The sequence below is a fragment of the Mustela putorius genome, unplaced genomic scaffold, assembly GCF_011764305.1.
Source record: "Mustela putorius furo isolate JIRA1106 unplaced genomic scaffold, ASM1176430v1.1 tig00000083_pilon_pilon_pilon, whole genome shotgun sequence".
Lineage (NCBI taxonomy): Eukaryota > Metazoa > Chordata > Mammalia > Carnivora > Mustelidae > Mustela > Mustela putorius.
Window position 1 is genome coordinate 24,155,192 of NW_025421273.1, and position 18,549 is coordinate 24,173,740.

Here is an 18,549-nt window from a genome sequence, read left to right on the forward strand (position 1 = left end):
TGTCCAATCAAAAATGAGTGCATGAATGTTCATGGTAGCATTATTCATTAACAACCAACAAGTAGAAACAACAGAAATGAACTGGCGAATATAGAGATAAATGTCATATATCCATATAATAGAGTATTATTCAATTATAAAAAGGAATGAAGAACTGACACACACTATGAGAATGAACCTTGAAAATATTATGCTAACTGAAGGCTACACATTGTATGATTCCATTTATGAAATGTCTAAAACAGGCAAGTATATAAAGACAGACAGTAGATTTAGTAGTTGCCAGAACCCGGGGGAGGATAGGAAAAAAATGAGGAGTGAGTGCTTGCTTATCTGCTAACAGGTTTCTTTTTTAGGATGATGAAAATGTTCCGGAATCAGATAGCAGCGGTGGCTGTAAAACTTGGTGAATGAGTACACTAAAACCCACTAAATCGTATATTTTTAAAAAAATTAATTTCATAATATGTGAATTACATCTCAATTAAAACAGAAAGGAGGGATAACTCAGAGAGCAGAACATGACAGATCCAAGATCCATAAATAATTATTCTTAGACCTTAAGATCTAATCAAGGAATTATCAACTTGTGCTCAACTGGATTTCAGATTAGCTATGAATGGTGACTTCTGTGTATACTCCTTTCCCCAATTCTGAATACCCTACACCTGTCCTACCACTCTATGTGGGGTGGGGTGTGTGGGCAGGTAGCTTGTCTTTTTATTTTCAAAGGTCTACAGATCAGGATGAACTGTACTTGAAATGCTGTCCTTATAGAGTTGCACCCAAAGAACCTTGTTTGCACCTGTTACTAAGTGAGTACTGTGAGATAACACTGTAATAACAGTAAGAACTTTGAAGGTCTTGGACAAAGATGAGCATATTTTGCATATAAAGAGAGATGTTAATCAAAGGGGACAGACTGATTCCAACTTCCTTGTATTCACGCCTTTGTTCAGTATTCTCCCACACTGATAGCATATAATGCCATTGTTTACCGAAAAGGAATAGTTGCTCCTGAAATCATTCTAAGAATACTGACTGGGTTGTCTCAATTATGAGATCACCAATGTGGAATATGTAAGTCACTAATACAATAAAATGTTTTCAAGGACAGGATGGTGACATTTTGGTAATCTTTTCCCAACCCCATTTCCCTTCTCTCCATGTTTGATAGCTACATTAACAACAATTAACACTGGTTTAGTACTTTATAAAACAAGAACTCATGTACACTGGTATCATCTAATGTCAAGAATCATATTACTACAGATAATGGTATAATGAAAGGTAAAAAGGGAAGCAAAGTCCTATAGAACCATTTACGGAACACAGTTTTTGCCCTTGCCTTTTATTTTTCCCAAGTATTTTACTTCAAAGCATATCGATCTATAGAAAAATTTAAAGAAGAGTACAATGTACTTCCACAAAATTTTACCTCTATACATTCAACTAATGTTGACATTTTTTTATCATTTGCTTTACATACACACAAGTTATTTAAGGGTAAAGCATTTGCAGATGTCATGAATCCTTAACCTGAAATACCTGGATAATAAAGAATATTACCATGTATAACTATAATGTCATTATCCCTTTCAAGAAATTTAACACAAACAATAATGCCTTTAACTTTCCCAATTATGTCCTTTATAGTTTTTTTTTCTCCCCAATCTCAGGATGCAATCAAGAATCACATGTTGTATTTGACTGTCACATGTCTCCAGCTGTCTTTTTTTTTCCTTTCATGCCATTTAGTTTCTAGCATGCTCCACAATTTGGGTTACATTCCTTATCACTTAAATTCAGATTAAAAATTTTTTACAGGAATAGAATCATAGGTGATATGCTTCCTCGGAGTATCAGTTGGTCCCAGTATTGGTGGGGTTTTGGAATATAGGTAAGGTTCGGTGGGGTGAAGTCCAGAGCCAATGACCAAAAAAGAATTCTTGAGACATCTTTGGTGCAAAATGGTGGTTTTCAGCAGTCATTATTCTACTTCCTCCAATAAGTACACTGATTTTTTTCATAGTCAGAGTAAGTAAAATCTTCCTGAAAAAGAGCTATTTTTCACCGACCCCATGCTCAGTTCCACATAGTCTGACCACTTAAAACCCAACAATTTCATATTAATATCCATTCTCCATCCACTGTTTCAATGGTATGCTGGTTTTAGTTTTGTTTTCAGAACATCTGCTTGCCTTTGACTTGTAAAAGTAAATAAAGTGAATGAATAAGTATCAAAAACAAAACAAAACAAAATGGTGGTTTTATTAAAGCACGGGATGAGACCCATGGGCAGAAAGAGCTGCCGCACCAGGGTTGAAGGGTTGGCTGATTATATACTTGGGAGTTGGGGGAGGTAAGGAAAAGAGATTTTCAAAAGGATTTTCATATGTTAAAGAAGACTCCCAGGATACCAGATGCCACTGTCAAGTTAAGGTTGCTTTTCCTTCTAGCAAGGCATTAGTATGAAGACAGTTGGGAGCTTCCTGGATGAATGTCACAGGTATCCGACACAGGAGTGTGTGTGTGTGTGTGTGTGTGTGTGTGTGCACGGGCGCGCGCGCGCGCATGCGGGGGGGGTGTATGCAGGGAATCAGTTTATGCTTTGTCTTTAGTTAGCTGCCTGATCCTTCATCATCAGTGATGTCATCCATCACTTGCTTTAAGGTGATACCCAACAAATCTCTCCATTGTGAAGTTACCTTTTCTCCTTTATAATAATAATCTGTGGAGTAATACTTTAATGGAATTATCCTGTTTGCCAACATTAAGCATTCCTCAATGGTTTTAGCATGACTGATGATTCCTGCCAGAATCAATTGTTATACTAGGGACTGCAAAATAGTAATTTTTAAATTCTATTATTCATTCTCTATTTTTATGTAGCATTCTTTTAAAAAGTGCCTTCTCTTCTATGAAGAGAAGACCCTTTTCTTTTTATCATTATGGACTCATGGATTGTTTCTTGTTATCCAATGTTATTGTCCATGCCATCGTTATTCATTTTAATGTACAATTTTTCCCAAATTTAGCCAGTGGAAACCCCTTCAAGTTGGTCCTTGTATCCTTTCGATGTATCTCCCGTTTGTGGGGACTTCCTTATTTTTTAGCATATAAGAGTATACTCCATGTCCACCTTCTATTTTTCCTGTCCCTAACTTATAATCAACCAATACCACAAATGTCCTATTTTTCCTTTTTGTGGTAGGGAGTGCTACTGAGACAACGTCTGGATGCTAAGTGTGGTCATTGCTACTGTGGTGTCACTGCACCTAGAATCTTACAGTAGGCAAAGCTAATAAATACCATACATGTAAGCATTTTACACACACATATGTGTGTATATATTTAAATCATGAATTCATATATAGCTCTAATAACATAACATTGTTCTTTGTCTTCCCCCAGTCCATAGTTTTTAACCTTTATCCAACAGAAAAAACTCTCAGAATTACTACGCCAATACTGCTGCCGAAAAATGTTAATTCTTTTTTTTTTAAGATTTTATTTATTTATTTGACAGAGAGAGATATCACAAGTAGGCGGAGAGACAGACAGAGGGAGAGGGGTAAGCAGACTCCCTGCTCAGCAGAGAGCCTGATGTGGGGCTCGATCCCAGGACCCCGAGATCATGACCTGAGCCGAAGGCAGAGGCTTAACCCACTGAGCCACCCAGGCACCCCTAATTCTTAAAATATGTCCCATTGAGAGTGGGTCAGAGCAGTAGGTTAATTATGTAATTTCTTCCTGTGTTCTCTAGTATCAATATGATGTACAATTAGGTTTTTGTTGTTTGTACTCAATCACAGGGTTCACTCCCCCATCCTTGCTGATTTTATTAATTTTTAATGCTTAAGATTCTCGCTCTCCCTCTCCACAAACCCCTCCAAAAAAAATAGTAAAAAGTTGACATGTTTCAAAAGTCAAAACTATATAAGACTCAAATAAGTTTCACTTATTTTCCACCACTCCCAAAGTAACCAATCATTAGTTTCTAGTTTATCCTTGTGTGTAAAAATAGATTCATACATATTTTCCCTCTTCCTTCTTAACAGTGAACATACTATATACAATATGCAGTATAATTTTTCCTCTTGCTTTTTCTACTTAAAAATATATACCCAGGGGGTGCCTGGGTGGCTCAGTTGGTTAAGCGTCCAAATTTTTTATTTCAATTCAGGTCATGATCTCAGGGTCTTGATCTCAATCAAGACCCACATCTGGTTCCATTCAGTGGGGTGTCTGCTTGAGATAACCTCTCCCTTTCCCTTTGCTCTTCCCCCTGCTCTCTCAAAAAATAAATCTTAAAAAGAAACACACACACACACACTCAGGAATTTTAATCATTCTCAGTTCACAGAGATGTTCTTTGTTCTTCATTCTCTAGTTCCATGTCTGTCCACTGTATGTTTCTACCACAAAATTGTATATATGTCTCCAATGAATGAGCTTGCAAATGATTTCTAATATTTTGCTGTTATAAGTAATGCTGAAATGACTAATTTTGTGCATGTTGTTAAACAAAGACCTTCAGGTAAATTCCAAAAAGTGAGATTACTGGATGAAAGGGTAAATATATACATAGTTCTAATAGATATTGCTTTATAATCCTTGCAGGAAGTGTATCATTTTGTACTTCTCACAGCAATGGATGAAAGTAATTGTTTTATAGGTACCCTAACAGAGTGCTGTAAGGCTTTTGAATTTTGGCCAATCTAAGAGAAGAGAAATGATAACTCACTATTGCTTTAATTTCCAGTTCGAGGGCCATTTAGATGTCTTATTTTCCTGTGTGTACTACTCTGTTCATGCCTTTTGTCAATTTTTTTTATTGTAATGTCTGATCTTTTCTCCCCCTATTAATTTAAAATCTTACATTATAGAGATTAACTCTGTGATACAGCTCGCAAATATTTCCTCCCAGTTTGTCTTTTGTCTCCCAACTTTGACTATGGAGTTTTCTTACTGGGCAAATTATTATTATTTTTTTTATATAAATGACTCTTAAAAGTAGTCAATATTTTATCTCATCCAGATTTTAAATAACAGAGAAAGCCTTTACCCTACATCTGACTTACAAAAGAATTCACTGATACTTTCTTCCAGAGTATGTACATGGTTACCTTATTTTGTATTTAAATCTCTTATCCAGTTTGAAATTTATTCAAGTACACATGAAGTACAAATCTAATTTTATCTTTTTCCAATTGATTTTCCAGTTGTCCTAAGACAACTTATTAAAAATCCATCATTTTCCCCACTAATTTGTAATGCCACCTGCTTACATCATATGACAATATCCCTGGGTATCTGAATCTATTTCTCGATGACTGCTTGTCCATTTGGGTGACAGTACTACAATTTTAATTACAGAGGTTTTAATACCTGGAAGACCCAGTGTCAGGATGTTAAAAAAAAATCTATTCTTCATATTTGTATTCCATATTTTATCTCCAAGGAAAAATGGTGGGTGGGGGAAGAACTATAAGGGATCATATGAAATTTACATATTAATTTAGGGAAAACTGAAGTTATCTGTATGTTTATTCCAAAATGTTGTGGGTTTTTTTGCTACTGTAAATGCTATTATATCATCTCATTATGTGTATATGAAAGTCATTGATTGTTCATTTACACATAATGAGATGATATAACAACATTTACAGTAGCAAAAAACCCCACAACATCTTGACACTGTGCTGAATTCTTTTACTATTTAAGTTGGTACTATTATCAATACTCTTGGTTTTCTATTATCATCTGCAAAGAGAACTAGTTGTATTTTTTTCTTTTCCAATTTGTATGAATCTAAAGCAGTTCTCTCATCTAATTGTCTGAACTTCTAACACAATGTTAAATAGTGGGAACTGAGAACAGTCCTGTCTTGTTCCAATTTTAATGGGAATGTGGCCAGTGTTTCCACATTAAATGTTATTCTGTACTGAACAAAAAGGGGGGTATATGTGTTTTATTAAAGAAATATGCATCAATTCTTTTTTTTTTTTTAAATTTTATTTATTTATTTGGCAGAAGATAGATGCAGCAAGAGAGGATCACAAGCAGGGGGAGTGGGAGAGGGAGAAGCAGGTTTCCTGCCGAGCAGGGAGCCTGATGATGGGCTTGATTCCAGGACTCTGGAATCATGACCTGAGCCAAAGGCAGACGCTTAAGACTGAGCCACCAAGGCACCTCGCATCAATTCCTTCATTATTATTTTTTTTTATCATGAACACATGCTGAATTTTGCCAAAGGTCTTTTCAGCATCAGTGGAGATGAACTTTTTTGTTCCTCCTTGGATTAAAAGGTGAATTATATTAATGGATATCCTAAAACAGAACCATTCTTGCATTACTGGAACAACCTCATTTGAACATGACATCAATCATTTTCTTATCGTAGCACAGAATTCTGACATTTTATTTTCTTACTGTAGCACAGAACTTTGACATTTTTGAATTGATAGGAGACTCTTGTATGTGTTAACTATCTTTAATGAGATTTTTAACTAGGTATCTAGTTTCATACTCATGTTAAAATAATGACACTTTCTTTGTTATGTTCTAGAAAAATTTATGGAGCATTAAAACTGGCTAACCTTAGGTTTGGTGAAATATCACTTAAATTTTCTGGGCTGGTGTTTTGTTGAGCTTTTTTGTACTTTTTCCTACATAAAAAAAAGGGGGGGGCTTGTTTAAGCTATCTCCTCTCATAGATAGAAGTCTATCTCTTCTGTGATAATAATTCTGGTAAAGGGGATTTTCCTATGTAATTAACCATTTCATCTAAGTTGTAGAAAATAGAAACAGCAATTTTGTTTTCTTCCTTCTCACCTTAAGTCATTTCAAAGAATGTTTACATTGTAGGTAGACAGGACTTTGAATTTTTTGTTATTCACATTTCTATCTTTATTGTATCATGGTTGAAAATTGTTTTTATGTTTGTTTCTACTTTATGGAACTTTCTTAGGATTCCTTTTGACTTAGTATATCAGTGTTTTGGTGAACGTTCCCTCTACACTTGAGAAGAAAGTATACCTAAATTACCTGAGGATAGAGTTCAATATATACCCATAAACTATCCCTTACTATTAAGTTCTCTAGATTTTTTATTTTAAATTCATTTCACCTATCTTGGACTCAAGGTTACATATTAATAATACTGCTATGTGTCTGTTCTTTCCCCTGAATTTTCTGCTTTTGCTTTATAAAGGTGGTTGCTGTCTTATTTGGTACATAGATGCTGGTAAATGTCCTATCTACATTGAGTTATGACCTTTAACAAAGTCTTTTGTCTTCAAGACAAAGTCCTTAAATCCTCAAGACAATCAATATAATTTGGTATGTAACAGAAATATTTTGAGTACTCATATTTAATTGTATAGAATATTTTTTAAAATGTCTAACCTGGGGCACCTGGGTGGCTCAGTGGCTTAAGCCTCTGCCTTCAGCTCAGGTCATGGTCTCAGGGTCCTGGGATCGAGTCCCGCATCGGGCTCTCTGCTGAGCGGGAGCCTGATTCTCCCTCTCTCTCTGCCTGCCTTTCTGTCTACTTGTGGTTTATCTCTCTGTCAAATAAATAAATAAAATCTTAAAAAAAAAAAAAAATAAAATGTCTAACCAAAGGGTTAAAATTTCACAAATTAATAAAAATTTATTCCTTCATCAAGGTTATTCTTTTTTGCTGGTCCTTTTTTGCTACAATATGTATGGTGCTCAAGAACACTACTAGGTATAATCTATCGCCACTGACTTGATTCATGCTAAGGTGCCAGCAATTTTAACCAGCGTTGCTTTTGTACCATCAGTGCAAATGTCAACATGGCAAAAGTGGCAAATAACATCTTAGGATTACTTTTTTAAAAAATTGTTTGAACCTTGCAGATTCCTTGAATGAGTCTCAGGGATCCCAGGGTTCCATGTATCACACCACCATCCTATGAAAACCTAATGTATCTTTATCCCATAGTAGTACACTGGAAGGCAATATAGAAGAATGGTTGGAGGTACATCCTGTGGTCAGATATACCTGAAATGATGTTTCAGCTCTGTTGATTAGGCTTTGTAACTTCGGGCAAGTAACTTAGTAAGCCATAATTTGTTTATCTGTAATGTGATTCTACTAATAGTATCTAAAGGAGTTGCTTTGAGTAAATGAACACAAATATATAGAGTGTGTATCCAGTACCTATTACATAGACCTCAGAAAGCATTAGCCTAATTACTTAATTTTTATACAGTATAACTATTTTCTAGAATCCCTATCAGGAAAAGAAAAATCAAAGACAGTAATTTGAGTAGTTTCTCTAAATCAAAAGCTTATAAAATGAGCAAAACCCTTTAAGTATTAAATTCCTAAAATTTTAGAATATAAAATTTCAGATATTGGCATATTGTGATATTTTAAAGCCTTTTCAAAAAAACTGACTGTTTAATCTTGTCTATCTTCTCCATTTTATTATTATTTTTTTAATATTTATTTTAGAGAGGGAGGGGCAGAGGGAGAAGGAGAGGGAATCTGAAGCAGTCTGCGTTAAGCATGGAGCCCGACCTGGGACTTGATCTCTCAACTCTGACATCAGGACCTGAGTGGAAGCCAAGAGTCAGATGCTCAACCAAATGTGCCACCCAGATGCTCCCTATCTTTATTTTACTTTTGCATTCTATTTCACTAATTTCATTCATATCTTCATTTGTCTTTCTCCAACTTACTTAGGGTCACTTTTTTTTTTAACTCCTTCAGTTTAAATATATGGTTCACTCATTAAATTGCTTTCTCTTTCTAATGTAAGAATTTAAGTTATAAATTTCCTTTTACCAAATCAGCTTGTCCAATAAATTTTAAAGATTCCTTTTAATATCACCCAGAGCTAAATATATTCTCATAAATATTAGTTCTTCATTCCCTGAATTACTTAGAAATGTCTTTAAATTTCCATATATTTATTTATTTAAAGTTATCTTTTTGTTATTGATAATCTTAATTGAATGGTATCAAGGAATATGGTATGTATATGTTTTTACTTGTTGATGATTCAATGCGTAGAATATAGTCAATTTTTATAAAATTTTCAAGTAAACTTGAAAAAATGTTTACAATGTTTACCAACTTGATGATGGTTGGGTTCAGGGTTCTATATATGTCCAGTAACTCAAACTTGCTAATATGTTGTTCAAATATTCTTTCTTCTCGTTAATTTTAAGTCTATATGATATAACCAAGACAAACCCTCCCTCTATGATGTTCTACTTATACGTTTAATAACTTGCACTTCATATGTTCAGGCTATGATACTCTGGTATATATATTCATAACTGTCATGGTTTCCTGCTTAATAGTACTTTTTATCGGGGTGCCTGGGTCGCTCAGTCGTTAAGCTTTACGCGTCTGCCTTCGGCTCAGGTCATGATCCCATGGTCCTGGGATCGTGTCCCGAATCGGGCTCCCTGCTCAGTGGGAAGTCTGCTTCTCGCTCTCCCACTCCCCCAGTTTGTGGTCCCTCTCTCATTGTGTCTCTCTCTGTCAAATAAAATCTTAAAAAAAAAAAAAAAACCAAACAAACAAACCTACTTTTTATCATGATATTAAAATCCCATTAATTTTTAATACTTCTCTTTGACTTTATAAAGTCATTATATGGAGTGCCTGGGTGGCTCAATTGGTTGAATGTCTGCCTTCGGCTCAGGTCATGGTTCCAGGGTCCTGGGATCAAGCCCCATGTCAGGCTCCCTGCTCGGGAGGGCGTCTGTTTCTCCCTCTCCCTGCTGCTCTGTCTAGTTGTGTTCTTTCCCTATCACTGTCAAATAAATAAATAAAATCTTCAAAAATAAATAAAGTCATTATATTTGATGTTAATATGTTGTTACATGTATCTGGTCAAGTTTTCACTGGCATATATTTCTTCCCAGGGTTTTACCTTTTCAAGGATCTTTTAGGAAAAGCATATAGTGAATCTGAATTTTTATTCTATCTGATGTTTTGTTTTTTTAAAGATTTTATTTATTTATTAGACAGACAGAGATCACAAGCAGGTAGAGGAAGGGAAGCAGGCTCCCTGCCGAGCAGAGAGCCCAATGTGGGGGCTCATTCCCAGGATCCTGAGATCATGACCCGAGCCGAAGGCAGAAGCTTCAACCCACTCACCCACCCAAGTGCCCCTCTGATCATGTTTTAATTGGAGAGCTCATACTCTATTTAGATAACTGATATTTCTATTTACTCCTATTTTTTGCTTTTATAAGTGCCAGTTTTTCTTTTGAAATTATTTTTTTCCACACAATTTCTCCTTTTCTACTGGTTTGAAATAGTATGTCTAGATCTATTATTACTTGGCCCAGAAATTTTCACAAGCATATTTTTCCCTGTCAAAGTCCAAAGTCAATTAATATATATGCCCTATTAAAAGTACTGTACAATGCTTTATTTCTAGTCACACCACTCGAGGCTTACATGTTCTTACTGTCAGGTATTCCAGAATCCTTAAACTCACAAGATACTACTTTTATAATTTTACGCAGTAAGTTTTTTTTAGATTTACCCCAATGATTATCAGTTTTTATTTTTACTTCTCCTTGCATCTCAGACCTTCTTCCCAGGACTGTTTTGTTTCTTCCTCAGGTATAAACCACAAAGATTGTTTTGTTTTGTTTGGTTTTTAAAGAGAAAAGAAAAAAGTCTGTTGGAAGTAAAGCCCCTGTTTTCTTTTTAATCTGCAAATAAATCTGTTCCTTGAAAGACATTTAACCGGAATATAAAATTCTAAGTTGACTGTAATTTTTCTTTTGTAGGGGTCCATTCTGCTTAGAAGTCAACTACCAGACAACTATTTGACCATAATTAATCAGTCCTTTAGTTCTGGCTATTTTCAAGATTTTCTCTTTCTCTCGGGTCCCGTCCCTCTTCCTCCCCACCCTGGTATTTATTCTTTAACTAAGTCTGATGTGAATTTATTTTCTTTTATCCTGTTGGGTAACACTAGCATCTCTGAATACAATGATTCCTAACTTTCATAAATTCTAAAAAATTCTTAGGCAGTATCTCTTTGAATACTGACCCTATTAAAGTTCATTTATAATCTCCATTTAAAACTCTGATTAGACACAATCATTTCAATATATCCTCCATGTCTCTTAACATCTTTCACATTTTTCATATCTTTGCTGCATTTTTTGTGGCTTCTCCAGATCTTTCCAATTATCAATTACCCACACTATAACTATTTAAACTTTAAGTTTTTAATTTCCATTTTCTTTTTCATTCTTAGACAGTATTTGGTTATTATTTATACATGCTAGTTTTTTTACAGTCTCTAGCTTTTACTCATGTTTTTAATTACCAACATTGTATTTCCATTTAAAAGATTAAAATATATTCTTTTTATATTCTTATCTTTTAACTATAAAATCCACAGTCTTTGAAGGTAGGGTCCTATTTTTATTTTTGCTGATTACTGCAAAGAGTGCCTTGTTTGCATGTGTATTTGATGATTTCTTTATCTTATTTTGAGGGGAATATGTTCATTTTTAAAAGAACTTCATATTTGAGACTGTTTTGAGATAAAAGTTTTGGATATGTTGTTAGAGAGTCTGTGCCTTTCATTCTTCTAGGTGCCTGGAGGAGCTACCAAACCAAGATAATTAAAAAAATGTTTTTATCATGGTAAAATACACATAACATAAAATTTACCATCTTAACCATTTTAAGTGAATAGTAAATGGTATTACATACATTCATAATGTTGTGCAACAATCATTACCAACCATCTCCCTCCGTATCTCTTTTCATCTTTAAAACTGAAACTCCATACCCATTAAATAACCAGTCCTAATTCCCCTTCACCCTTGGAAACCACAGTTCTATTTTCTGTTACTATGATTTTAACTACTCCAAGTACCTCATGTAAGCAGAAGCATATACTATATACCTTTTTGTGATTGGGTTATTTTACTTAGTGTAATGTCCTCAAGGTTCCTTCATGTTGTACCATGTGTCAGAATTTCCTTCCTTTTGGGTCTAAAAATAAAAATTCCCTTATATGTATATACCACATTTTACTTATCCATTCATCTGTCCAAGGACACTTGAGTTGTTTCCAACCCAAGATGATTTAATGTTTTTTTTTTAATTTTTTTAGATTTTATTTATTTATTTGACAGAGAGAGAGATCACAAGTAGGTAGAGAGGCAGGCAGAGAGAGGGGGAAGCAGGCTCCCCGCTGAGCAGAAAGCCTGATGTGGGGCTTGATCCCAGGACCCTGAGATCATTACCTGAGCCGAAGGCAGAGGCTTTAACCCACTGAGCCACCTAGGCGCCCCCCAAGATGATTTTAAATTAAATTCTAGAATTATGAATTAGTATAAAATTAGATTCCTAAAGCCTGTGTCACACAGCCACTGGCTAAAAATTACAGAGGAGATTTTCTTCTTTTGGGTATAGACATAGATTCTAATTTTCTATTTACTTTAAATTTTGTTTTTTCAATCTAGCATTTTTCATTGTTTCTTTAATGAGAGTTTCATATTTCCAGTCTTCTCTATTTCTAGACACAAGAAATCAGATCTCCCTTGCCTATAAATTTCCATCCATATCAAATGCCAATTGTAACTAATTCTATACATTTTCAAAATAAATACTTTTTCAAAATAAATACTAACAATTAAAATTAAACTAAATTAAGCTAATTAATTCATTTAAAAGCCAAATTATTCATATGCCTTATTTTTAAAAGACATAACTCATTTAAAGATTCAGAATTATCTTTTCAGACAAAATAAATATATTAAAGTAACTTATAAAATTTTCTTTCAATGACTGAAGTTTAATGATAGTGAGACATTTAAACTTCCTATGGGACCACTATGAGCAGCTCAAGCCTTGTGGGAAAATTTTTAAAGTCTAAATGTAGAATAATAAGCAAAAGAGCTAACGATTTTTCAATGTTGCCATGATCCTATGATAATTCCTGGAGATTCAATGTTGAAACTCATAGGAAAGGGGAAAGGTAGCTAAATCCTTATAGGTAAACTCTTCTTGGGGCAGTTACTCACCTTGATAAAAAGCAACTCTGCTTCATTTCTGGTATGTCTCTATGTTCTAATGCTAAACGAGGTCTAAAATTTTATGGCAGCAATTAAACTAAAAATCAAATTAAGGAAAAGAATCTATGACATGCTTTCAGAAATTTTCCTTCCCTAAAAAAGCCATTCAGTAGATCATATTAGAGAAATTTCAGAATAAAAGAGTTCAGCTTATATTCTATGCCTTTTTAAAAGTTAAAATCAACTGGTTCTTTAAAAAGATCAATAAAATTGATAACCACTAGCCAGGATACCAAGATAGAAAAGGAAAACACAAATTTAAAATACCAAAATAAAAAAATAGCTATCATTATTTATCCCATAGACATTAAAAGGGTATCAAAGGAATACTATAAACAACTTTGTACCCAGAAATATGATAACTTACATGAAACAGACCAACTTCCTAAAATACACAATCTACCAAAACACTCACAACAAATGCTGGTAAGGATACGTGTACAATAGGAATTCTTATTTATTGCTGTTGGTAATGCATAATGGTATGGCCACATTGGTAGACTAGCAGTTTCTTCCAAAGCTAACAGTTTTACCATAAGCTCTAGGAATTAAAGTCCTGGGTATTTATACAAATGAGTTGAAAACTTATATCCATATATAAACCTATGAATTTCAACAACACCTTTATTTATAATTGCTAAAAAACTGGAACCAAGATGTCCTTCAATAGGTGAAGGTAAACAAACTCATACATCAAAAGCATGGAATATTATTCAGTAATAAAATGAAATGTGTCTGCAGCCAATTAAGCCAACTGTGCTCTTTGTCGATGGGGGCCCAGTATGCCAAGGCTGCAAATGGTAGCCTCCTTAGTGTTTATGCAGCCTGTTAATTGCATGGGTTGCCCTAAGGGACCTTAGAGACAGCCCTCTCCAATGGACACTGAGGTCTGACCTCATGCTATTTCAATCTAGGCTACAGATAGGTATGTGGAGTGCCTTTGGAAAGCCCCAGGGCAAAGTAGCCAGGGTCCGCATTGGCCAAGTCATCATGTCCATCCACACCAAGCTGCAAAACAAGGAGCATGTGACTGAGGGCCTACACAGGGCCAAGTTCAATTTCCCTGGCTGCCAGAAGATCCGCATCGCCAGAAGTGGTTTTTACTAAGTTTAATGCAGTCAAATTTGAAGACATGGTGGCTGAAAAACAGCTTATCCCAGATGGCTATGGGGTTAAATACATCCCTAATCATGGCCCCTTGGACAAATGGAGCTTTCTGCACTCATAAGAACCTTGGCACTTCCCCCTTCCTACCTTGTCCAATAATAAATCCTACTTCCTGTCAAAAAGTAAAATAAAAATAAAATAAAATAGGCTATCAAGCTACAAAAAGACAAAGAGGAACCTTACTTGCATATCGCTAAATGAATCCAGAAAGTGTATCCAAAAAGACTACATACTATATGATTCCTACTATATGGCATTTTGCATAAGAAAACTTTGGAGACAGTAAAAAGATCCATGTTTGACACAGGCTGGGGGCATGGGGTGGCGGGATGAATAATAGGTGGAGTACAGGGGATTCTGAGGGCAATGAAACTATTTTGTATGACACTATAATGGTGGCTATATGAAATTGTACATTTAGCAAGACCCATACAACAACATACACAGAGTGAACCTTACATAAACTATGGGCTTTATTTAATAATAATGTCTCAATGTTATCAACTGTAATAAGTGTGCCACAATAAAAGATGGTAATAGGGAAACCGAGTGGAGGAGAAATACGGGAACACTGTATTTCTGCTCAATTTTTCTGTACACCTAAAACTGCTCTAAAAATAGTCTATTAATTTAAAAAAATGCCAGATTAACTGAAACATCTACTTGATGTCACATACTTTTTTTTCCACTAACAAAGTATGCAGTAGATGGCACCAGAGATCCTTTAGAATAAGGAATTATAAGATGTACTATTCATAAGGCTTAGTTTTGATGTTGTTGATACATGCTTTGAGATTGTATTTATTCACTGAATAATATAATTGACTTAAAAAAAAGATGTGTTAGAGACAGCTAAATTTAGATATAAATTATATCATCCCATAAGTAAGTAAATAATCATGGACATCTAGGAATACAGATCTGAAAAATTATGGAGCAACAGTAATTCTACATTATGGGTAAATAAAAAAGGTACGACATTAAGCTATATAAAAACCAAATTCCAACTCACATTTGACAACTATATAGCACATCCATTTGACACTTCTTGACTACTAGTGAGCAAGTATCTCATTAGTAAATTGCCTTTCTCCATAGACTAAAAGCATTCACTAAATGTGGCATCAAGGCATTTAAAAATTCATTTTCTCCTCAAACTGGGACAAAAAACAAGTATTATGTCTTTCTAAAAAGCAGAGGGTGAAAACATGTTAATTACCCACCAAGCAACCATCGTCTAACCACCCCCTGACATTCAAGCTGACATAATATGCAGTTTTGTAGAGAACAAATGAAGTAGCCCTGATTTATAAAATTTATAAGATCTATACAATCCATTCTCCTATCTTAATTTATATCACCCTAAAGTGATATTATACAGCTACCTGGCTATTATGTACTGTACCCATTAATGGAGCCAAATATTATATACTGCAACTTTGGTGGAAATAGGAGAGAAGAATAAAATGTATTCTTATTTTTCCAAATGTAGAATTCAACTCTCAGAAAACAAATAATCCACAATGGCAGCATGTGGCTAAAACAGTAATATAGTAATAGTAATAGTAATAGTAATAATAGTAATATAAAGAGGTATATTAGTTACCATTATGGTCTTCTCTATACTTGAGAATTACTATTTAACATTTATTTCCAAGAAAAGATTTTACTCAGATTTCTAATCAAATTAATCAATAAATTTTTAGAACACAGTTTAACTGCAGTTGTGGAACAGAAATAGAATGAAATCAAGTCTAAGTACACAGTAATTGAAACCAATTTTGGAAGTGAATCCCCTTCAAGTCTACTACATACACTAGTTAATACAAAATTATGAACACTGATGGATCTCTGATTTGTTCAAAATAAGTGTATTAATCTTAATTTATATGAGAAAACTATGGTCCCTACACTTTGGAAAATAAACTCTGGACAATGCATGGCATAGTGATTTCCAATCTTTTATAAGCTAATTCCCTATTTAGTTCAATTCAAAGCCATATTAATAAGTTGTTTTGTCTGACAAATTTTATGAAAAAACAATAGTATGAATCTGAACCAAATAAAGGAAACTTTTCTTTAACGTACAGTCATTACCAGTAAATATACAACTTTTACCAACTTTTAGGACTATTAGACCTCAGGCTCCACCAGGCTGGGAGACAAAATCTAATTCAACCTAACAATTTTACAAAGAAGGAAACAAAAATCCAGAAACATCAAGCAGCGCAGTTTAGAATATCAGTTTTCTAATCTCCCAAATAGTCTTTACTTGACCATGTAGTCTCATTAAAAAAACAGTAATGCAAGTATTTCTCCTTATTCAAATTTATTTGGTTCTTGAATTCACAGTCTGAAGAGCAAGTTCAGGTAGCAAGAGATTTTTACAATTTTTAGAACCCATTTGATTCTCAATTTTCAATAGAGAGAAATTTATTTGAAAATTAGCTGAATTTATTCCATTTCTGAGTTCAGATAATGAGAGTTCAAATAAAGAAGAAGACCTATTTTGTAAGAAGATGGGGAAGAAAAACTTGATCCATTTCTTTTCTTTTTGTGCGTGTGTTTCTAATCCTACTCTACCAAGTCTCATAGTCACTGAAATGTCTCTGTTTTTCTTAGGGTAATATTTAGTTTAATTAGAGAAGAAGATTATAGGTTTCCTTCAACTCCAAACCTTCCTTCACATACAATATTACAGAAGGTTCCCAATTACCACCAGCAGAAGTGTAGATAGTAAATTAAATAGATTAAACTGAACAAATATGTTACAAATCAATAAGCTCGGTATACATTGTTCAGTTTACATTATTTTGTAATAATCTCATAATTCATTATATACATATAGAGTTAAAAAATTCTAAATATGCCCTTTTAATCACCTTAAACAATTCAGAGGTATTTATTCTTATTTTAGGTTGGGTCTCTATTCCTCCCACATATTCCTTAATGCCAAATTAACATTGCTCTGGGATAATATCCTAATCATTTTAAAGTTTTTTCAGACAAATTTTCCCAACACTGGTTGCAACTGTTTTCCTAGCATACTGTAACATATTTCTATGCTATATATATCTCAACAAGCTCTAGCATCCATATTGTACTAAACTAGAAAAAAAAATTTTAAAGAAGTATTTACTAATAAAAAAATGTTATCTGGAATCACTGGACTATATTATCAAGAAAAGATAATTCCTCATATGAAGAGTAGTATTAATATCTAACTTATTTTAAGTATCTGTAAGTGAATTTAAGAAGAATATGGCTAACTGAATCTCTGAAAAAAACAAACAAACCTGATTTTCACTAATGATTTCATCCTTACTTTACCAAAAGTCTCTTATGATAGAAGCAATAAATAGGAAAATCTTACATTTAGATTTCCTCTCTCTTTCCTAATCATTCTCCAAGAAAAGATGTTAACAAGTATGACACTTAGTACACCAGAAGACAAACAGCAGCACACACTCCTGCCCACACAATTAAAAGGCACAACTAAGATAAAAAGGAAATTTCTAAGTCATTATATTAATTGTCAACTTATCCGTTGATAAACCTAGCAACATACTCCTCAAACAAGAAAAAGAACTAGAGTAATAAAGTGAAACAAAGTCTTATATAAAGCATGTAAGTAGCGTGTGCTACACATGTAGAATTTTAACACCAGCCTCAAATGAGGTTATGTGTTTATATATGACAGGACTTAAAAAAAAAAAGGCTTTAACCTTACAGCTTCATATTTCCACTCCTGCAAAATTACAAATTAACACATTTTATAAACCTAATAATGAATTTATAAATATAATTTTATTACATTTTGTAAATGTGTTTAAGGCTTTATTTGTTACATAAAACTTTTAAGATACATGATAATTTGCCTACCTCAAAAAGGAAAGTCGCTAAACCTCTCTCAACTTTTCAGAGATTCCCTATTTTCTTAGTTTTCTTAGTCTTAGCTTAGTTTCATCTTCCAGTTTCTTTAGCTCCCACATGGAGGATATTAAAACTGTTTTCAATCTCACAAGGCTTAATGAATTAGGAGATAAAAAGGCACTTCAACAAGATTAAAGCACTATTCAAACATTATGAATGATGACTAATCATTCTGACAAATGATTTGTATCCAGAATTTATAAAGAATATGTACAAGTCAACACTAGAAAGCAAACAACCCTATGAAAAAGGGGCAAATGACTTGAACAGATCCCTTAGAAGAGAAGGGATATAAACCGCCTATATGAACCTGAAAATGCACTCAACATTATTAATTATCAGGGAAAT

General features: G+C 33.9%; 1 protein-coding gene and 1 non-coding gene across 15 annotated transcripts in view; one reads left to right on the forward strand and one right to left on the reverse strand.

Moving 5' to 3' along the window:
• The window catches only part of LCORL (ligand dependent nuclear receptor corepressor like), a 158,010-nt gene that overhangs the window by 68,320 nt on the left and 71,141 nt on the right, over nt 1-18,549 (reverse strand). The window lies entirely within an intron of this gene.
• On the forward strand, nt 13,837-13,969 carry LOC123391259. Its single transcript, XR_006605888.1, has one exon. It is a non-coding gene; the product is annotated as a small nucleolar RNA SNORA70 (small nucleolar RNA).